The sequence below is a fragment of the Oncorhynchus mykiss genome, chromosome Y (assembly GCF_013265735.2).
Source record: "Oncorhynchus mykiss isolate Arlee chromosome Y, USDA_OmykA_1.1, whole genome shotgun sequence".
Taxonomy (NCBI): domain Eukaryota; kingdom Metazoa; phylum Chordata; class Actinopteri; order Salmoniformes; family Salmonidae; genus Oncorhynchus; species Oncorhynchus mykiss.
The window spans coordinates 1,485,407-1,508,659 of NC_048593.1; the positions used below are offsets into that span (position 1 = coordinate 1,485,407).

The following is a 23,253-nucleotide window of genomic DNA, read 5'->3' on the forward strand; positions in this document are numbered from 1 at the left end:
TTGGAAAGTTGCCAATAGATCCTGAAACCCCCTTAAGGGGCCCAGTCCCAGCCTCCTCTCCCGAACTTGCTAGGTCAGCCCAGTAATGTTCCCAATGTAAGCTTTGGCCTTCAGGGGCCAAGTTTTTCCAAGTGCCTTAACTACCCACCTGCAAGTAGGATCACCCTAGACATGACATTAGAGACAATGCCATGATAGAGTCATTTAGCCAAGACCTTGGACATATATAGAACATAGTCCAAATTAGATGATTAAGGTGTGGTAGACACATTTAGCATTTTTTTAATGTTTTTTTCCATTATTTTTCATTTAATTGTCTTTGACACTTAGGAAGCAGTAGAGCCCCAATGCCGCTCATTTGGGGAAGAAATGTAATGATGTATTGCCTGAGTGTTGTATGTTATTAACGTCTGCCAAGTTACTGCCTAGATCCACTAGCCGGGATAACCGGACAACGGGCCGGAACACAGAGCCACTGCCGGACCTCCCAGATCCATTCTGGTGGTGGTCCGCAGCTTGCGGAAATCCTACCAGGGTGAACCACCAAAGGGGGGAGGGGAACTGCTATGATGATCCACAAACCAGGACATCCGATGGTCATTCTTATGGTGGGTTGCAACATGCAGAATCATTCCAAGTTGAACCTACCAGAGGGGGACTGTCATGACTGTCTTGATCAGGTCAGGTTGCAGGAGACCACAACCCAACAGATTATCTCTCAACCGCAACTGAAGAGGAGAGATCTAGGGGTCTGAAGATGTGGGGGTTTTATGACCCCTCACACCCCTGGTAAATCTTAGGCCACAGACAAATTCCTTTTGTCCTGTTACTATGGAGAACCAGCCTCAGAACATTAAACATGAAATAAAGGGACTTTGGAACAATGGTTTCCGTCAGATATGCAGTCGATGCAGTCTTTCCATGAGTTCAGTACATTGAGCAATGTCATCATGAGATGCAATTTGTTTCTAAGAAAAATCAAGCTTGTGGTCATGACGATAGATGGAATATGAAAATGTATGTCATTTTTGTTTTGTTATTAAAGGTTAATAGATGACGTTATTACGAAAACATTGTAACGTCAACAGTTTACCTAGTATATGTTTGATGTTTATACATTGTACGTTGTATGGAAAATGTCCAAATCAAAGAGAATGTTTTGGTAAAGATTAAATGTGAAGTTAGTTGTCTAAAATTGGATTTGAGTAAAATCTAGACCTTGTCTCTTAACTAGGTACACCCAGAGAATTGCCCTAAAGGCGGTTACGCCCACTTTTGACACGAGGGTATAAAACCTGTGAGTAAAGAATTTACAGATAAGACAACGTGACCCAAGCTGCTGCCGAGGTCTAAAAAGTAAACGAACCCAAACGCAACACAAGTTTGAAGACAAATAAATATTTTTCTACCCAAGCTACGGATGAGTAGCTGTGTCTAAGCGGGTGAATTCAAGTCAAACCACCTAGCCTCCATCTCCCTTCGAATCGTGGTATCTACACTGTCTCATTCCTATGCTGTGAGCTCTAAGCTACAGAGCTGTCTGTCCTCAGAAGAGCCCTTCCAGAACAAGGGCGAGGGAACAGACTCCTAAGCCAAAAGGACACTGACATCGTGAGGACGACCAGAGAGGTGTGCCGGAGAAGTGCGTCATTGAGCAGCCTGGACAGTCCACACGGAGAATCCACAGAGACCTTCCCCACGTAATTACATCATTATATTCTGACCCATAAGAGCGGCAGTTTGGGGCAAGGCTAGGGTTACAATAAGCATAGCTGACAAATTCACCCAAATGTATATTTCTCTCGTGTACTTTCTCTTTTTCTCTATCTTTTAAATCCCCATTTTGGGTAACATGTGCCATAGTGTGTTGTCCCGTTATACTAAGTTCTAATCAATAGCCTAGAATGTGTTTTTGTGTATGTGTATCTTTTATCATCATTTTAGCTTTCTAGTAAATAAATACTCAACTAAGATTGGTGTGGTACAAACTCATTGGTGAGACCCGGGTCCGTGCAGATTCCCGGATTATACGACGTTCAGAAGGAGATTGTAGAGGTAACTGATTAATTAGCGGCTGTTGTAAAATCGGTATTCTGATATTCTTTGAGTTAATTTGGGAAATCGAGACTCAATAAAAACTTATTTTCCCATGGTGCCCCAGGTTAATGAGTTAATAATTGCTTGATTCAGTTAATCACGCAATTAGAAACTTTTAATAATTCGATGAGCAACAGTCACATTAACTAATACAACGTCACAACACTTTTCATCAATCAGGCTCCTAGCACTATCGATGCCCAGGTAGCCAAGCAAGATGTCGCTGTGGCGGTGGGACAGGCTCAGGAGGTCCTCGGCCAGAGACTGGGCTGAGGTGAAGCGCACCTTGACATGGTCAAACATGTCCTTCAGGTACTGCATTATTTGTTGCTGTGCAGTAGCAGAGAGAGAGTGAGATATGCAGTCGATGCAGTCTTTCCATGAGTTCAGTACATTGAGCAATGTCATCATGAGATGTAATTTATTTATAAGAAAAATCAAGCTTGTTTTCCACATGCATTTCACTTCTGAAAATCTGGGTACACTGTCTACAGGAATTACAATACTTGAGAGATTAAGGCATCCCAGAGATTAAAGCGCCGTAGAGATCACTTTGATTCAATTTGTGATTTAAGGTGAGCTCTATGCAAGAATCAAGGTAACACCAGGACAAACAGACAAAGCACAAGCATGACATTCCTTGCAAAATCATGAGTAAAAGAGCAAATTAGCAGAAAATGAAAAAACAAAGTGATGTGTGACCTTTAAATACTGGTAGTAGATACATCAGGGACAAAAGGTCAGGGGGAAAAGTCCAGATTAAAACTCCCACCTTGAAGATGGTGCAGACCTCACTGAGGTGCTGTCTGGGACCCAGGAAGCCAAAGGCCAGGACAGGGCTCACGTATTCTGATATGGCGTAGAAGTGGGAGATGAAGCCGTCTGGAACCATCAGCAGATGCCTCTTGGCCTTCAGAACGGACCAGCACGCAGTAGCCAGGGCCTGAGAAACACACACAATGCATGATTTATTACATTTCAGGATATTTTCACCAATGGTATAGTTGAAGTGAATGCAATAGACCCTGTTGTCCAGCATGTCAGCCTGTGTAAATATGTTATGTTTGTATTACAGTTGTTATTAAGCCTGATAGGATCAATATAGCTTGATGGCTATAGGAGTGTGTGTGTATGTGTTTTTCAGTGTGTGTGTGAGAGATTCTGTGTGTGGTCTCAATGTCTCCTTAAAGCTGTCGGAGAGCCATCAGTTCCTCAGCACGGCCACCACGGACAAGGGTGGGCTCTCCAGGTCCTCGAAGGCATCCATTAGGATGAAGTCCAGCACAATGTCAAAGAAGTTCATTACCACCACCTGGCAGAGGTCATAGGTCATACGAGGTCAGGAGCTTCAAATACACCTGGGTTGTATGTATATTCATTAGTGCACACAATAGCAAAACGAGCATTTCTTATTAGTAGAAAATAAGTTCAGGTAGTCCCTCCCTGTTTTAGTTGTTTGGTGTGCAATGAATATGGCCCAGCTCTACACCACATGTAAAGTGTGAGAGTTCATGAGTTGTCACGCACTAGTCAATCTACTCAGAGGGATTTATAGACACTGACTCTAGCTATAATTATCTTATGAAAGATTTACTAGAATCTCTACATACTTTCATTTATGTTTGAGGATTTGTTTTTTTAAATGTCTCACCCCTCAACCCTCTAGCTCCATCCATCTTGCTGACCAGCCAAGTCTCCTCTCTCTGGGTGTAGAGAAGCATGTCCTCATACGCTTCCAGGAAGGCTTTGGGACTCTACAGGGAACAAAGAGGAACAAAACAATGAAGTTACAACTGTAGATACTGTGTTAAAAAGTAACAAACATGTTCAGAGAGATAGTGAAGATACAGGGTTTTTGGGGTAAGGATATATACAGTATGTACACAAACGTATGTGGACACCCCTTCAAATTAGTGGCTTCGGCTATTTCAGCCATTCTGTGCTTCCAACTTTGTGGCAACAGTTTGTGGGAAGGCCCTTTTATTTCAGTATGACAATGCCCCCTTGCACAAAGCAAGGTCCATACAGAAATTGTTTGTCGAGATCGGTGTAGAAGAACTTGACTGGCCTGCACAGAGATCTCAACCCCATCAAACACATTTGGAATGAATTGGATGGCCGACTGCGAACCAGGCCTAAACACGTAACATCAGTGCCCGACCTCACTAATGCTTGTGGCTGAATGGAAGCAAGTCCCCACAGCAATGTTCCAACATCTAGTGGAAAGTCTTCCCAGAAGAGTGGAGGCTATTATAGCAGAAAGGGGGGGACCAACTCCATATTAATGCCCATGATTTTGGAATGAGATGTTCGACAAGCAGTTGTCCACATACTTTTGGTCACGTAGTGCATGTATCGGTACGGATATAGGTGAGTATTGTCACCTTGTTTGCCTTGGTCATGAGTCCTGTGATCCTCTGCTTGCCGGTCTCCATGAAGAACGTCCGGTGAGTTACGTCCAGCAACAGAACCTGTCAAAAACACCAACTGACCACTGCGGACTTCAGCAAAGACCCATATTGGTCACATCAAATCCACAGTAACATTGTCAATTTAAGCAATAAGGCAACGAGGCGGTGTGGTATATGGCAAACATACCACATCTAAGGGCTGTTCTTTGGCACGACGCAACCACAAACCCTAGAGGGGCCTTAATGCTATTATAAACTGGTTACCAATGTAATTAGCACAGTAAAACATATTTTTGGGTCATACCCGTTGTATACTGTCTGAAATACCACGACTTTCAACCAATCAGCAGTCGGGGCTCGAACCACCCAGTTTATAAATACCAATAAATCATCTTCAGTAAGCATTTCAGACCTGGAAAGCTTGTCTCACACAATGGAGCTTGGCTAGGAAGCCCTGATCACCATAGCATTCTAGCAGCTTAGTTCTGAGGGACGGAGAAGGCGGAAAGATGAGAAAATGAAACGGCAATAGATATCAGTTTGTTTTATGTCGGAAATACAGTGGGCTCCAAAATGACTGGCACCCCTGACTGGCAATGCACAAACAATACTTTTAAAAAACTATATAATTATAGAGAAACTCAAAATATCAACATGTGAGAAATATTGTACTTTATTAATGTTTCAATGGAACCAACCAAAATCATTCAATTATTTAATACAAAATACATTTAACCAAAATCAAGGTTTCATAATTATTGGCACTCAAATCAAATCAAATCAAATTTATTTATATAGCCCTTCATACATCAGCTGATATCTCAAAGTGCTGTACAGAAACCCAGCCTAAAACCCCAAACAGCAAGCAATGCAGGTGTAGAAGCACTCATCATTTAGTACTTAGCGCAACCACCTCTGGCAAGGATAACAGCATGGAGTATTTTCCTGTAATGTTTGACAAGGTTAAGGAACACATCTGGAGGGATTTTGGACCATTCCTCTCTGCAGATCTTTTCAAGATCCTTCCCATTCTTGGGTTTGCGCTTATCAACTGCCCTCTCCACTCAGCCCACAGGTTTTTGATTGGATTGAGGTCCGGCGACTGAGATTGATTTTGTTGTCACAGAACCATTTCTGTGTGGATCTTGAGGTATGTTTCGGGTCATTGTCTTGTTGGAAAGTCCACCTACGGCCATGTCCCAGCCTTTTGGCAGAGGCAACCAGATTGTCAGACAAAATTGCCTGATACTTGGTAGAATTCATTATGCCATCAATCTTAACCAGTGCCCCTGGACCTCTGGAATTAAAACAGCCCCAAAATATCACTGACCCCCCTCCATATTTCACCGTGAGTATGAGGTGCCTCTCCTTGTATGCATCTCTGTTTCGACGCCAAACATGCCGATGCTGTATCTGACCAAAACATTCAATTTTGGTCTCATCTGACCAGAGCACCTTCTTCCAGTCATAATTTAAATGACGTTTGGCAAACTCCAAGCGCTTGCGTCTATGTCTTGGTGTCATTAAGGGCTTTCTTCTGGCAACCCTTCCAAAGAGCCTGTGGATGTGGAGGTAGCGTCTGATGGTGCATTTTGAAACCTGGTGACCCAAAGACGCCACCAAGGCCTGTAATTCTTTCACAGTGATTCTTCGAGATTTTGTTGCTTCTCTCACCATCCTCCTCCCTATCCTGGGGGGCAAAATGCATTTGCGTCCTCTACCCATGAGGTTTTCAACTGTTCCATATCTTTTGAATTTTATAATAAGTGCCCTGACAGTGCTCAGTGGTATATTCAATCGTTTGTGGATCTTCTTGTAGCCATTACCAGATTTATGAAGGTCTACAACCATCTGCCTCTTTTTAACTGCCAGTTCTTTTGTTTTCTTCATGGTGTTGGATGACAAAGGGATATTGCATGTGTGTTACCTCATTTTTACACCCTAGTGAAACAGAAAGTGATGTAATGGCTCAATATAGTTCCTTAAGACTTAAATAAGTGGAATTTAATTTGTGGTTTAATTTTGGTAGATGTTATTTACAATAATCTTTAAGGGTGCCATTAATTGTGAAACCTTGATTTGGAGGACATTGACTTTTAATTAAATCAATAAATTATTTTGGTTGGTTCCACTGAAACATTTTGAAAGTACAGTACTTCTCACATTTTGAGTTTATCTCTATAAAAATATTGTTTATATTTGTTTAAGCATTGTTTGTGCATTGCCAGTCAGGTGCCAGTAATTTTGGAGCCCACTGTATATGGTTGTTGGTAGGGCTGTGGCAGTCACGAAATTTAATCAGCTGGTGATTGTCAAGCAAATAACTGCCGGTCTCGGTAGTCTCAGTAATTGACTGTTAACTAACATAAACACATGTAGCATCTCCTGGCTTCCACTCATAGCCTACAAGCCACTGATGCAGCCCTTTGGAACATATACATTTTAAAAAGCATATTACATCCATGTAATACAGCCTACACCTTCACAATAAATCCATTATTTATTTTAGACAGGTCTAAAGAAGCATGATATGAAGAACATGTTGTCTATTTCAGAAGAAAAGAATAGCCTACTGAGTTGTCCTTATGTTATACCAGAATGGCGCCGGAGGGGATGGCTGCCGTTTTACGGCTCCTAACCAACTATTTTGTTAGTTTTTTAGCGTTGTTTGTAACTTCTTTTTTAAACTTATTTTGGACATAATGTTGCTGTTACCATCTCTTATGACCGAAAACAACTTCTGGACATCAGAACAGTGATTACTCACGTAGAACTGTAGGAAGGTTTTTCTTTAACGAGTCCAATGAAGGATAAACTGCTTTCTCAGGAATGGGTCCAAATCCCCATCATTTACGTGAAGAGAAAAAGGGGGCGGAGGTCGGGATGCCTTCTGAGAATTAATAGGCGAGTGAGTAAACCTCCAATACCATTCGTTCTATTGGCCAACGTGCAATCATTGGAAAACAAAATGGATGATATAGAAGCAAGACAATCCTACCAACGCGACATTAAAAACTGTAATATCTTATGTTTCACCGAGTCGTGGCTGAACAACGACTGATAATATAGAGCTGGCGGGATTTTCCATGCATCGGCAGAACAGAGAAGCTACGTCTGGTAAAACGAGGGCCGGGGTGTGTCTATTTGTCAATAACAGCTGGTGCGCAATGTCTATTATTATAGAAGTCTCTAGGTATTGCTCGTCTGAGGTAGAGTACCTTATGAAAAGCTGTAGACAACACGATCTACCAAGAGAGTTCTCATCTATATTATTCGTAGCTGTCCATTTACCACCACAAATTTCAACTAGCAAGCAAGTCACAGCAAGAAGAATTGAGTGCGTGCGCGTTCACGCGAGGGGGGGGATTCTGGCATGGGGGAGCTTTTCGGCACAACGGCGGCCCCATCTTCTCATGGAGAGTCGGAGGTTCCTTCGGTATCAGATCGCCGAGGACTAAGGTGCGTCACCAGGATTTACGGTGGGCTCTGTTATTCCTATAATTTGTGGGGGGCGAATTAGGGGAGCCCCTAATTGGGCTAAGGTTGAGGGCTCCGGCTCCAAATGGACAGCAGCCATCAACCATTTTTATGGGAAGCTCCATGGTTAGATCGGTGGAAGTCCGAAATACCTGTACATTTTGTTTTCCTGGAGCTAACGTATTGGATATATCAGAAGCCATGCCCACCATCAAGAAACAGATTCCTGCTCTGAAAAGAATTGTGTTGCATATTGGGTCTAATGATATTATGCATATGAAATCTGTAAAGCTAAGAGACAATTTAATTGTCTCGGGCCCAATTCCATCTCCTCACCGTTGTGGGACTGAGTGTTTTATAGCCGTCTTTGGTCTCTTCACCAGTGGTTAATGCATCTGACCAAGTACTTGGACATGTTCTTCGTCGACAATTTTGACTCCTTCTGGAATAGGCCTGGCTACTTGGTGGAAGACGGAACTCGCCTGGGTGAAAATGGCTCCCGGCTGTTGTCATCAAACATTGGAAAGGTTGTTGGTCATCAAAATGTATATGAGGACAATATTAGCATTACATGTAAGTCGGTTTTCTCTTTGGTCACTGTGAGAGTTCCACATGTTGTATCTGAAAGTGGTGACATGCCTAATGGTGCTAACCGGAGAAATGTCATTGCTATTTCTACTTTGTTTTCTTTTCCTAATATGTATAATCCAATCATTGTATCCTGTTGTTCTGAAATCTCAAAGTATTGAAACTCTGTATGATTTCAAATGTAGAAAAGGTTTGACATTTTCACATGTTAATATTCATAGTTTATTACCTAATATCGATCATGTCAAGATCTGGGCCTCTCAGGCAGACCCTGATATTTATATTGTACCTGAGACCTGGTTAACTGATAAAACCCTGGACTCTGATGTTGCTATGGATGGTTACAATGTGTTTAGGGCTGATAGGAGAGGCAAAGGTGGTGGTGCTGCTATTTCAGCCCAACCTCACATTCAGTTGGTGCATATATGTACATAAAGTATTTCAGCGGATTTCGTGTGTTTTTGTGCATTTTCTCCTACTTAATTAGTGTGAAAAGACACAAATTGAACCTGTACACACAAGCCTTTGCAATAACCATTGACGCGATAGCCTATATAACCATTGACGTGATAACCATTGGCGCGATAGCCTATATAACCATTGACGTGATAACCATTGGCGCGATAGCCTATATAACCATTGACGTGATAACCATTGGCGCGATAGCCTATATAACCATTGACGTGATAACCATTGACGTGATAGCCTATATAACCATTGACGTGATAACCATTGGCGCGATAGCCTATATAACCATTGACGTGATAACCATTGACGTGATAGCCTATATAACCATTGACGTGATAACCATTGGCGCGATAGCCTATATAACCATTGACGTGATAACCATTGACGTGATAGCCTATATAACCATTGACGTGATAACCATTGACGTGATAGCCTATATAACCATTGACGTGATAACCATTGACGTGATAGCCTATATAACCATTGACGTGATAACCATTGGCGCGATAGCCTATATAACCATTGACGTGATAGCCTATATAACCATTGACGTGATAACCATTGGCGCGATAGCCTATATAACCATTGACGTGATAACCATTGACGTGATAGCCTATATAACCATTGACGTGATAACCATTGGCGCGATAGCCTATATAACCATTGACGTGATAACCATTGACGTGATAGCCTATATAACCATTGACGTGATAACCATTGACGTGATAGCCTATATAACCATTGACGTGATAAACATTGACGTGATAGCCTATATAACCATTGACGTGATAACCATTGACGTGATAGCCTATATAACCATTGACGTGATAACCATTGACGTGATAGCCTATATAACCATTGACGTGATAACCATTGACGTGATAGCCTATATAACCATTGACGTGATAACCATTGACGTGATAGCCTATATAACCATTGACGTGATAGCCTATATAACCATTGACGTGATAACCATTGGCGCGATAGCCTATATAACCATTGACGTGATAACCATTGACGTGATAGCCTATATAACCATTGACGTGATAACCATTGACGTGATAGCCTATATAACCATTGACGTGATAACCATTGACGTGATAGCCTATATAACCATTGACGTGATAACCATTGGCGCGATAGCCTATATAACCATTGACGTGATAACCATTGACGTGATAGCCTATATAACCATTGACGTGATAGCCTATATAACCATTGACGTGATAACCATTGACGTGATAGCCTATATAACCATTGACGTGATAACCATTGACGCGATAGCCTATATAACCATTGACGTGATAACCATTGGCGCGATAGCCTATATAACCATTGACGTGATAACCATTGGCGCGATAGCCTATATAACCATTGACGTGATAACCATTGACGCGATAGCCTATATAACCATTGACGTGATAACCATTGGCGCGATAGCCTATATAACCATTGACGTGATAACCATTGACGCAATAGCCTATATAACCATTGACGTGATAACCATTGGCGTGATAGCCTATATAACCATTGACGTGATAACCATTGGCGCAATAGCCTATATAACCATTGACGTGATAACCATTGACGCGATAGCCTATATAACCATTGACGTGATAACCATTGGCGTGATAGCCTATATAACCATTGACGTGATAACCATTGACGCGATAGCCTATATAACCATTGACGTGATAACCATTGACGTGATAACCATTGACGCGATAGCCTATATAACCATTGACGTGATAACCATTGGCGCAATAGCCTATATAACCATTGACGTGATAACCATTGGCGCGATAGCCTATATAACCATTGACGTGATAACCATTGGCGCGATAGCCTATATAACCATTGACGTGATAACCATTGACGCGATAGCCTATATAACCATTGACGTGATAACCATTGACGTGATAGCCTATATAACCATTGACGTGATAACCATTGGCACGATAGCCTATATAACCATTGACGTGATAACCATTGGCGCGATACCCTAGACTTTTTTATATTATTTTTTTACATTATGAATATATAGATATTTTGTCTTTATTTAATCCCTATTAAAACATTGTAGTTGTATGCCTATATGTACTGTTTTAGATTTTTCTGAACATCCTTTTCAAAATAGAATGAATATTAAGCAATGCATGATGGCTAATGGTATTTTATTCGGTTATAGTTTCATGTATTTATATTTATTACAAAAAACAAATGTGTAAACCATTTTTGTTGACCAGAATGTAACTGAAAATACAATAGCAGCCTTGCCATTGTCCATCAATACCACTTTTTTTTCCCGTATAACATTTTGGGAAATGTATGCAGTCATTGTAGTCTTAAAATATCGTTGGCCAACCAAAATGACCAAAACGCTAACCCGTAATAAGGCTAGGGTGTAATTGTACTATGAGCTGGCTGAGTGTAAATACGTGGCTTTGAGTGTAAGCACCTTTTCACTAGAAACTTTCTCGGGTTAAAATTACCGTCAATGCGAAATAGCTAGAAAGATTTTGGATTTAATGTAATGTAACCCCCATAGCTCCCATATGCGCACAAATACTCCCAACACACCCCCAGCACCACAGATTTATGATTTATCATTGCATTTTGTTTGTCAAAGTAGAGCCCACATGGCACAAATGTCAATATAAACGTGGACTCCGTGATATGACCTGATCACAGGCATCAATGATATTGCCCATTGAGCATGAGGCACAAGGGTGCACTTGTTAGCATCCTTGTGAACCTCTACACATGTTAACTGTGTGAGTGAGCCAGAACCTGGCTTGTGGGAGACTTTTACTAGTGGGCCAGCCATGATAATTGAAATGCACTTTTTAGGAAAATAATAAGAAAAAGACAATCAAGCCTCCAGGGACAAAGGGATGAGAGAGGACAGATTGTTCCTCCAACCAGGAAGGCAACTACATCCACTTCTCTTGGTAAGTTTCATCCTGTCTAGGTGTTTCATTTTATTCGTCTCTGGTGTGACTTTTTCCTTTCAAACATACTGTATCGTAGCATATCAAACGTTTGTTGCCGTTCCATAGGCCGGTCTAGTACCATTTACCCACAGCACATAATATTTTACATGCGGGTCTGATCCCACTTTTCCCTGTCTCTAACTGTTGTCTGTCTCTGATGAAAATACATATTTATTTATTTTTTAATAATATGTTTATTATTGTACAATAATTTAACAAAAGGAGAGTCAGAACTCCAGCAAATCTTTTGAATTAAAAACCTTTCTTTCAGCTCCAAGAGCCAGTACACCAAGAGCCAGTACACCAAGAGCCAGTACACCAAGAGCCAGTACACCAAGAGCCAGTACACCAAGGGCCAGTACACCAAGAGCCAGTACACCAAGGGCCAGTACACCAAGAGCCAGTACACCAAGAGCCAGTACACCAAGGGCCAGTACACCAAGGGCCAGTACACCAAGAGCCAGTACACCAAGAGCCAGTACACCAAGAGCCAGTACACCAAGAGCCAGTACACCAAGGGCCAGTACACCAAGAGCCAGTACACCAAGGGCCAGTACACCAAGGGCCAGTACACCAAGGGCCAGTACACCAAGAGCCAGTACACCAAGGGCCAGTACACCAAGGGCCAGTACACCAAGGGCCAGTACACCAAGAGCCAGTACACCAAGGGCCAGTACACCAAGAGCCAGTACACCAAGGGCCAGTACACCAAGGGCCAGTACACCAAGAGCCAGTACACCAAGAGCCAGTACACCAAGAGCCAGTACACCAAGAGCCAGTACACCAAGGGCCAGTACACCAAGAGCCAGTACACCAAGGGCCAGTACACCAAGAGCCAGTACACCAAGAGCCAGTACACCAAGGGCCAGTACACCAAGGGCCAGTACACCAAGAGCCAGTACACCAAGAGCCAGTACACCAAGAGCCAGTACACCAAGAGCCAGTACACCAAGAGCCAGTACACCAAGGGCCAGTACACCAAGAGCCAGTACACCAAGGGCCAGTACACCAAGGGCCAGTACACCAAGGGCCAGTACACCAAGAGCCAGTACACCAAGGGCCAGTACACCAAGGGCCAGTACACCAAGGGCCAGTACACCAAGAGCCAGTACACCAAGGGCCAGTACACCAAGAGCCAGTACACCAAGGGCCAGTACACCAAGGGCCAGTACACCAAGGGCCAGTACACCAAGAGCCAGTACACCAAGAGCCAGACTAGTGCAAAATTGTTGGCCAGTCACTGAGGAGGAAGAATATGGTATTGATGAGCGATTGAATAGATTATTCTATACAATTCCTTGTTATTCAGTGGCCTTATAATTAATTTATTGTATTTGTATTTTTATTAAAGCCCTAATCGGTAGTTGAAAAAATTACAGCACACTCCCCTCCCCTGTTTTGGTTAAAAGCTGAGTAATGGGGTTGGGGAAATGTAACCACTTTTTAAATGTTTTGTATTTCACCTTTATTTAACCAGGTAGGCTAGTTGAGAACAAGTTCTCATTTACAACTGCGACCTGGACAGCTATGGATGCAATAACTTACCATCAATGTTATTAAAATAATCGTTTTAACCATGTTTTAAGGTGTTTGTTTTTTTACATTTACTTAGTTTGCAAACATTTGACTAAAACAAGCTTATAATTTGGGTAAAACAAGCTTATATTTTGGGTTCTGATGGTGTACGACAGTTGAATTAAACTCATGAGGCATTAATAAGTTAGAATCTTCAAGAATCAATGGGTACATATCATTAATATATGTCCAAAAAATGGCTTCATCAACTTCTGAATGCCCCATTAGTCAAATCCTTTTTTGACAAGGACCAGTGGATTGGAATCCACTCCAGTTTTCGGCATTGATGAAGAAATAGGTATGTTCAAATTGTTTCACTGCCAAAATTGGGGTCATCATGATGTTACTGAATTATACTGCACTTCATCTTTATTTTGACAGTGATGCAACATTTTTAAATGTGTCTCTATTCTCCAGAATTTCGGTTTTGAGATCAAATGTTTGATATGAGGTTACAGTACAGAATGTCACCTTTTATTTCAGTGTGTTTTCAGACTTATCTGATTTACCATTTAGAAATAACAGCACTTTATATGTCTAGTCCCCCCATTTGAAGATGTCAGGTATTTGGATACATATTCCTTGCACACAATGACTACATCAATATCTTCTATTCTTACTAGCAGTTCTTGACACAAACCGGTGTACCTGGCACCTACTACCATACCCCGTTCAAAGGCACTTAAATATTTTGTCTAGCCCAGTCACCCTCTGAATGGTACACATACACAATCCATGTCTCAATTGTCTCAAGGCTTAAACATCCTCCTTGAATCTGTCTTCTCCCTTTTATCTACACTGAAGTGGTTTTAACAGGTGAAATCAATAAGGGATCATAGCTTTCACCTGGTCAGTCTGTCAGGGAAAGATAATGTTTTGTACTCAGTGTGTTTTTGCTGTTTTAAGAACATTCAGAATTTATATTTGACAATGGGATCAAGTTCTATTGTTTGATATTCCATATTAGACTTAATACTCAATATTTTGGTCTGCCCTGTAATTGAATTTACTGTATAATCAAAGCTGAGGTTTATGGCTTGTCACATCATAGACTGTGCAGAGATATATTTGCTGTCACCTATTTACAGCCCTATGTGCGTTTTAATAATTTAATTTTATAATATTCTTAATTAAATTTTTCCCCCCATTTTTTTGTGTTTTCAATAAACAATACTTAATTGAAAAATTAAGATCCTCCTAGCTGACTTAGAGGACCCTGAGTGTGCAAATCCTGCTGTGCCTGGTGCATCACGCAGTTGGAATGTGAGGAAGGAACTCTCACAGGATAGGTGGAGGGAGTCCAGGCCTGAGATTGTAGATTCTCTGCTGGCTGCAGAGCATGCTTCTCAGAAGATCTGTCAGCCATGCAATGTGAAAAAGGCTATTCTGCGATGTAGAGCCCAAAACAGCTTTACTGCGAAGACTTCGATGTCTCTACATATGCCATGTTCCCCTTGCACAACAGAGAGTCCATGATCGAGGGATTCTACACACCCCTTCCTCCAACCACAGCCATATTTCTCCACAGTGATGGGAAATATCCACTTCATGAACAGGGTGTGTTTTTTTTAATGTTTTTTTTTTGCGGCTGAATGTATTATATCAAAGTTCAAATGTATTCTTGTTCAATGTTGTATAAAATATTGTCCCTAGATTGTGTTCTTACCATTGGACACATCAGAGGTGATATGTGGTTGCCTGAAAAGCACCGTCCATGTTGGCCCTCAGAAACATAATCCTCGTAGGAATAAATGGCATGTGCAATATCTACAGTAACTGTCAGATGTGTACTGGTAGCGAAGTCAGGTGCAGGAGAGCAGAGATTTGTGAACAGGCGCACACTTTATTTAGGCAAAAGTGCAAAACGCGCAAAACAGTCACAAGAATTATGTTTAACAATAAACATCTTTGTGAAAAATAACACGGAAAAAACAAGCCAGACTGGCACGTCAACAATACACACATAACACAAACAATCTTACACAAAGACCCGATGGGGAACAGAGGAATAAATACATGTAGATTGATTGGGGAATGAAAACCAGGTGTGCAGGGAACAAGACAAAACAAATGGATACATGAAAAATGGAGCGGCGATGGCTAGAAAGACGGTGACGTCGACCACCGAACGAACAAGGAGAGGAGCCGACTTCGGCGGAAGTCGTGACTGTAACCAAACAGTGATGTAGCAATGCAATGTAAAACAACATTAATTCAGACTGTACATTTTAATCCTCAAGGTCTCTATAATGTCATATTGCCTCTACTGACCTGCACAACCTGTCTTAGCACCTGGACACCAAACTTGGCAGATCTGATAAAGAATGTGTTCTGGCCTGCCACTGTCAACTGTGACACCATATACCAGGTAGATCTGTTCAGCTCTTTTGAGGAGCTGAAAGTGTCAGCCCCAGGAATGTCCCGTCTGGCGTTTATGTGGATTTTGGAGCAGCGAACTGACTTCTTTGGCAAGGTAACAATAAATTATACTCAGCCTTACAAATGTATGACTTCAGGTTAACAATATGTTAAAGTTATGTTGCACAAAGCGTTGTAACAAAATGTATTTCCAGTACTACATCTAGGTTAAAACGTCAGTTCTCTTGCTACAGTGTTAGCCTCCTGCACCACTGTCCTGCCATGCCCCTTATCTGTGCCACTCTTGTATCCAATATTTCCTGCTCTTTACAACATAAGTACTCATCCTACTTTTGCATTGGCTTTCACCTGCTTTGCTGTCAACACTATACACTGGTCCTGCTTTAACTCAAATCCAGTCAGCCATAGTGAATTATAGTATGTTTTGTTTATAGTATTGTTGTAAGTTATTTCATATCTTTCCCATATGTATTTTTTCCTTACGAGAACAGAATGATCTGTGCGGACACTTTTCAAAAAATCTGCTTTGAGTGGATGTACTGCCGTTCTGAAATTGATCAGGTCTGTGATATACAGGACATTGACTGCCCAGCCTGGTCTGTGATATACAGGACATTGACTGCCCAGCCTGTTCTGTGATATACAGGACATTGACTGCCCAGCCTGGTCTGTGATATACAGGACATTGACTGCCCAGCCTGGTCTGTGATATACAGGACATTGACTGCCCAGCCTGGACTGTGATATACAGGACATTGACTGCCCAGCCTGGTCTGTGATATACAGGACATTGACTGCCCAGCCTTGTCTGTGATATACAGGACATTGACTGCCCAGCCTTTTCACCCAGCATGCTTGCAGTGTCAGTGGACGGGAACAAGAAGCTATATCGATTCAAAAAAAGTTTAACTATTCATAATTTATCAAATAACACCATACTCTATACCATTTAAACAATCCAAACAAGGTTTGCCTTTGTCCAGTGTGAAAGTTTTCAAATGCAGTTGAGCTCATTTTTAGCTTAAATGTTTTGAGTTTGTAATGAAATGAATTATCAACATTGTCAAGTGTCCCACAATTACTGAGCTTGATTGGTATTTCATATAGCAATCAACCTCAGTAATTGTGGGACACTTGACAATGTTCATAATTTCAAAAAGATTTCCCAAGCTTTAAACATCCCAAGGAGCACTGTGCAAGCGATAATATTGAAATGGAAGGAGTATCAGACCACTGCAAATCTACCAAGACCTGGCCGTCCCTCTAAACTTTCAGCTCATACAAGGAGAAGACTGATCAGAGATGCAGCCAAGAGGCCCATGATCACTCTGGATGAACTGCAGAGATCTACAGCTGAGGTGGGAGACTCTGTCCATAGGACAACAATCAGTCGTATATTGCACAAATCTGGCCTTTATGGAAGAGTGGCAAGAAGAAAGCCATTTCTTAAAGATATCCATAAAAAGTGTCGTTTAAAGTTTGCCACAAGCCACCTGGGAGACACACCAAACATGTGGAAGATGGTGCTCTGGTCAGATCAAACCAAAATTGAACTTTTTGGCAACAATGCAAAATGTTATGTTTGGCGTAAAAGCAACACAGCTGAACACACCATCCCCACTGTCAAACATGGTGGTGGCAGCATCATGGTTTGGGCCTGCTTTTCTTCAGCAGGGACAGGGAAGATGGTTAAAATTGATGGGAAGATGGATGGAGCCAAATCCAGGACCATTCTGGAAGAAAACCTGATGGAGTCTGCAAAAGACCTGAGACTGGGATGGAGATTTGTCTTCCAACAAGACGATGATCCAAAACATAAAGCAAAATCTACAATGGAATGGTTTCAAAAATAAACATATCCAAGTGTTAGAATGGCCAAGTCAAAGTCCAGACCTGAATCCAATCGAGAATCTGTGGAAAGAACTGAAAACTGCTGTTCACAAATGCTCTCCATCCAACCTCACTGAGCTCGAGCTGTTTTGCAAGGAGGAATGGGAAAAAATGTCAGTCTCTCGATGTGCAAAACTGATAGAGACATACCCCAAGCGACTTACAGCTGTAATCGCAGCAAAAGGTGGCGCTACAAAGTATTAACTTAAGGGGGCTGAATAATTTTGCACGCCCAATTTTTCAGTTTTTGATTTGTTAAAAAAGTTTGAAATATCCAATAAATGTCATTCCACTTCATGATAGTGTCTCACTTGTTGTTGATTCTTCACAAAAAAATACAGTTTTCTATCTTTATGTTTGAAGCCTGAAATGTGGCAAAAGGTCGCAAAGTTCAAGGGGGCCGAATACTTTCGCAAGGCACTGTATATATATATAAATATATACATATATATATATATTTCATGTATCCTTTCAAGGACAGATGACAAAGGATTATTTGATGGCGTATGTCTGACTTTGAACTATGTCCATACAAAGACTAAACATGTACGTTTCCTGTGTATCTTCTAATATGTGAAATAGGACTGACCTCGGGCCATCTGACTCAAAGGCAGACTTGTTGTACACTATTCCAATAAAAACATTTCAGGGTCCAGGGTCATTACACAACTCCATCCGTTCAGAAATGCAACACACTTTACAAGTGCTTCTTTTTGACAGTCAATCTCCAACTTCTGATCTCCATTGTAGCGAACACGGGGTAGCTCAGCGCCCTCAACTAGATTTTAGAAACCTAACCACTGTCACGTGAACACCCCCCTCCCCCAATATTTTTTTTTCAACCTATACTCTTCTACTTCCTTGTCTACAGTTATGGAAAAGAGGTATGTGGATCATCCCAGTGGACAGCAGCTAAAGAGTCGTCAAGGAAAACGAATGACAAACTTGATGAAGAGGTACTCAAAGTTGCTCAAATCTGCCACCACAGAACACTTCCGAGGAGCCTCACCATGATGCGTGGAGAGATCTTTGCGTACCAACTGTTCTTGCAGAAGGAATAGTCTGGCAGCAGGAACATACAATTCATGTGGATGTGATCTGCAAATGTTGGCCCTACCTGACCAAAGTTTCCCTTCATTGTCCAGAGCTCGCCACTCTTCTAGACATGAAGCCAATGCTTTCCGTCATGCATGCAAAGGCACATCGTTTGAAATGCCAGGTCAGTTTTTCTTTATTAAGCTGGTCAAAGAGAATTTCCAGCTTCAGTCCTTTACAAGGCTTCCCATTTAGATGTTTGTTATTCACGTTATAGCAATATTAAGTCTATCTTTTTTTTAAATGTAAACTAAGATTAAGTGGGGAGGACGGAATCAGAAAGGAGCTGGCACAACTCTGGGGGAGGAAGGGAACAGCTTCTTGTCGAGGGCTGCAGTCTGCTCCAAGCAAATGTCCAAAGGAGGTGAACAATTTGTTTAAAGTTGTTCTATTCAGCTATGTTAGTACTTATCTGGAATAAGAAATTCTATTGAAGGAGAGGCCGACCAAAACGCAGCTTGGTGGTTATTCATGGTTCTTTAATATAGACACTATACATGAATAAACTAACAAAACAAGAAATGTGAAAAAACCAAAACAGCCCTGTCTAGTGCAAACACAGAGACAGGAACAATCACCCACAAAAACCCAACACCAAACAGGCTACCTAAATATGGTTCCCAATCAGAGACAATGACTAACACCTGCCTCTGATTGAGAACCATATCAGGCCAAACATAGAAATAGACAAACTAGACATGTAACATACAATGCCCACTCAGATCACACCCTGACCAAACAAAACATAGAAACATACAAAGCAAACTATGGTCAGGGTGTGACACCTGCACAGCGTATTGTCCAGAAGATACTTGAAGGTGTATTGTGTGGATCAATACATTTATTTTAGAAGTATTATATCTATGCATTTAATTAATTTTTAAGTAATTAATTATTCTGTTTTGCTTTTGACATAATTCTCAGAAAAAATCCAGGAGGAGACCCAGACTCTCAAAGTTTAAGAGTGATTTGGGTGTAGGCGATGAGACTCTGTACAACTGGACAGGGGAAGTTCAGCAATGGGCTAATACAGGTAAATTAATAAAATAAAATAAAAAAAATCCTAAATGTAACTCTCCTGGACTGTCAGCTTGCGTACTCCAATGACCCTGAGAGCTAACCCTTAGAGGGTGTATTCCACCGGCAGGTGCAATCAAGCCGTACAGGTGGAAGGGTAGGAGGCAGACAAACCATTCCCTGGTCCTCCAGGTTGGGGCTCACTCACCCCCTACATAACAAATAATTTGTTACAGAAACCTTCACATGTTATTCCGGGAAGTGATTGCAACTACTCACCGTTGGAGATATAGTGTTAATTTATAGATGTATTGTATTTCAGAGGAAACAGCTGAGAACACGGATGGTCCCTAGGTAGTACAGAGAACAATTGAAGTCCTGTTTCTTAGCATCAAACAAAGGAAACAGAACCTCTACCGTCAGACAGGTTTGTTACATTTCATGAATATTGAATTGCACACACTGATGTTCTCTTTCATTTAAAAGCCATTCAATTGATCAAATAATTCCATTCTCCTTTTGTTGTGATGACAGATGTATGCAAGAAACGACACCCTCTGCGCAGAAAGATATTCGAAGAAAAGGCCAAATTAACAGCTGCCATAGAGGAGTACAACACCCTTGTACCAGATTCAGCAATTCAAAATTCAAAAGGCACTCTCACATCTGAGCAATCTTTTTTGCAGGTGCATGGTAACAGTTGGACAAGATGAGGGAAAAAGGAAACAGCACACTGCTCTTGATAGTATCACTGATCTTGAATGACCTTACTGCTTTGTCAGAGCTATTGGCAGTGAGGCCGATGCGTAAGCTTAGTAAAGATCAGTGATTTAATCAAGAGCAGTGTGAAGTTTCCTTTTTCCCTCACCAGATTCAGCAATACCATCTGCAGATGAGATCCTTTCTGCAGACCTTCATGTACGGCCTTGGGAGCTGCATTGACAAAGTAAGTAATATGTTTGGGAGTCACAATAACTATGTTTCTGTTTTGATATCTGTGTTTGTTCAGTTGCGCAAACACAGACAGCATTGCCAACAAAGGTACATATCCACATTCTTCTGAATTTACAGCTGACCTACTCACAAAGAAAATAGCCTTTGACCGGGTGAAGCTCCTGAGACGGCTGAAGGAGGAAGAGGTAATTGTCCTAAAGGAAGTCTAGCAGCACTGGGAAAGCCTAAAGAGGGAATCGGAGAATGTGCAAGACCTTGCTTCACATGTGGCACTTGACTTAAGCAGGCAAAGTAGGGGAACGTTCATTAATATGTACAATTTATGTTGGCACCCTGTAATTGCTATTGCATTTAAGCATTTAACTTCATTGTTAACTCAGCAAAAAAAGAAACGTCCTCTCATTGTCAACTGCGTTTACTTTCAGCAAACTTAACATGTGTAAATATTTGTATGAACATAACAAGATTCAAGATTCAACAACTGAGACATAAACTGAACAAGTTCCACAGACATGTGAGTAACAGAAATGGAATAATGTGTCCATGAACAAAGGAGGGGTCAACATCAAAAGTAACAGTCAGTATCTGGTGTGGCCACCAGCTGCATTAAGTACTGCAGTGCATCTCCTCCTCATGGACTGCACCAGATTTGCCAGTTCTTGCTGTGAGATGTTACCCCACCCTTCCACCAAGGCACCTGCAAGTTCCCGGACCTTTCTGGAGGGAATGGCACTAGTCCTCATCCTCCAATTCAACAGGTCCCAGACGTGCTCAATGGGATTGAGATCCGGGCTTTTCGCTGACCATGGCAGAACACTGACATTCCTGTCTTGCAGGAAATCATGCATAGAATGAGCAGTATGGCTGGTGGCATTGTCATGCTGGAGGTTCATGTCAGGATGAACCTGCAGGAAGGGTACCACATGAGGGAGGAGGATGTCTTCCCTGTAACGCACAGTGTTGAGATTGCCTGCAATGACAACAAGCTCAGTCCGATGATGCTGTGACACAATGCCCCAGACCATGACCTCCATGACCTCCAAATCGATCCCGCCCCAGAGTACAGGCCTCAGTGTAATGCTAATTTCTTCGACAATAAACGCAAATCCGACCATCACCCCTGGTGAGACAAAACAGCAACTCGTCAGTGAAGAGCACTTTATGCCAGTCCTGTCTGGTCCAGCGACGGTGGGTTTGTGCCCATAGTCAACATTGTTGCTGGTGATGTCTGGTGAGGACCTGCCTTACAACATGCCTACAAGCCCTCAGTCCAGCCTCTCTCAGCCTATTGCGGACAGTCTGAGCACTGATGGAGGGATTGTGTGTTCCTGGTGTAACTCGGCAGTTGTTGTTGCCATCTTGTACCTGTCCTGCAGGTGTGATGTTCGGATGTACCGATCCTGTGCAGGTGTTGTTACACGTGGTCTGCCACTGCGAGGACAATCAGCTGTCCATCCTGTCTCCCTGTAGCACTGTCGTAGGCCTCTCACAGTACGGACATTGCAATTTATTGCCCTGGCCACATCTGCAGTCCTCATGCCTCTTTGCAGCATGCCTAAGGCACGTTCACGCAGATGAGCAGGGACCCTGGGCATCTTTTTTTGTGTGTTTTTCAGAGTCAATAGAAAGGCCTCTTTAGTGTCCTAAGTTTTCATAACTGTGACCTTAATTGCCTGTAAACTGTTAGTGTCGTAACGACCGTTCCACCGGTGCATGGTCATTCATTGTTTATGGTACATTGAACAAGCATGGGAAACAGTGTTTAAACCCTTTACAATGAAGATCTGTGAAGTTATTTAGATTTTTACGAATTATCTTTGAAAGACAGGGTCCTGGAAAAGGGACATTTCTATTTTTGCTGAGTTTATTTACACTACACATTATGATTGTTGGTGTTAGGCTGGCAATTGAATGAGTCGGAAGCTGGGAGCAGAGGCCTCTTCTCCATGCTTCAGAGGAGAGTCAGCAGCCTCAGAAGACACCAGGCCTCTGTCCAACTGATATACAGTAAAGCTATGTGCCAAGACACCTCCCTCCTAGAAAATAACTTACTAGATTATCTCCTGGAAGAGGAGAGCATTCACTACAGCTCTGATGACTAGGAATCTATCACAGCCTGAAGGTGTTCGTTTGGGTGGGTGCAGTTTGCACTGGGTGAAAATGATTCCATGCGTTTTGCATATGTGCTTTATCTGCCTTCCTAAGGAAAAATAGTTTGAACATTTTATGGAAAATAACCATTTATGTTTCTTCCTTGTTGACGATGTGATCATGTGGCACATATCTGAGAAGGGCGCTCGTCTGTTACT

At 41.9% G+C, this 23,253-nt stretch overlaps 1 pseudogene; it reads right to left on the reverse strand.

The window, feature by feature from the left end:
• Window positions 1-434: 434 nt before the first annotated feature.
• LOC118945259 lies at window positions 435-5,007 on the reverse strand (annotated as a pseudogene).
• Window positions 5,008-23,253: the final 18,246 nt, after the last annotated feature.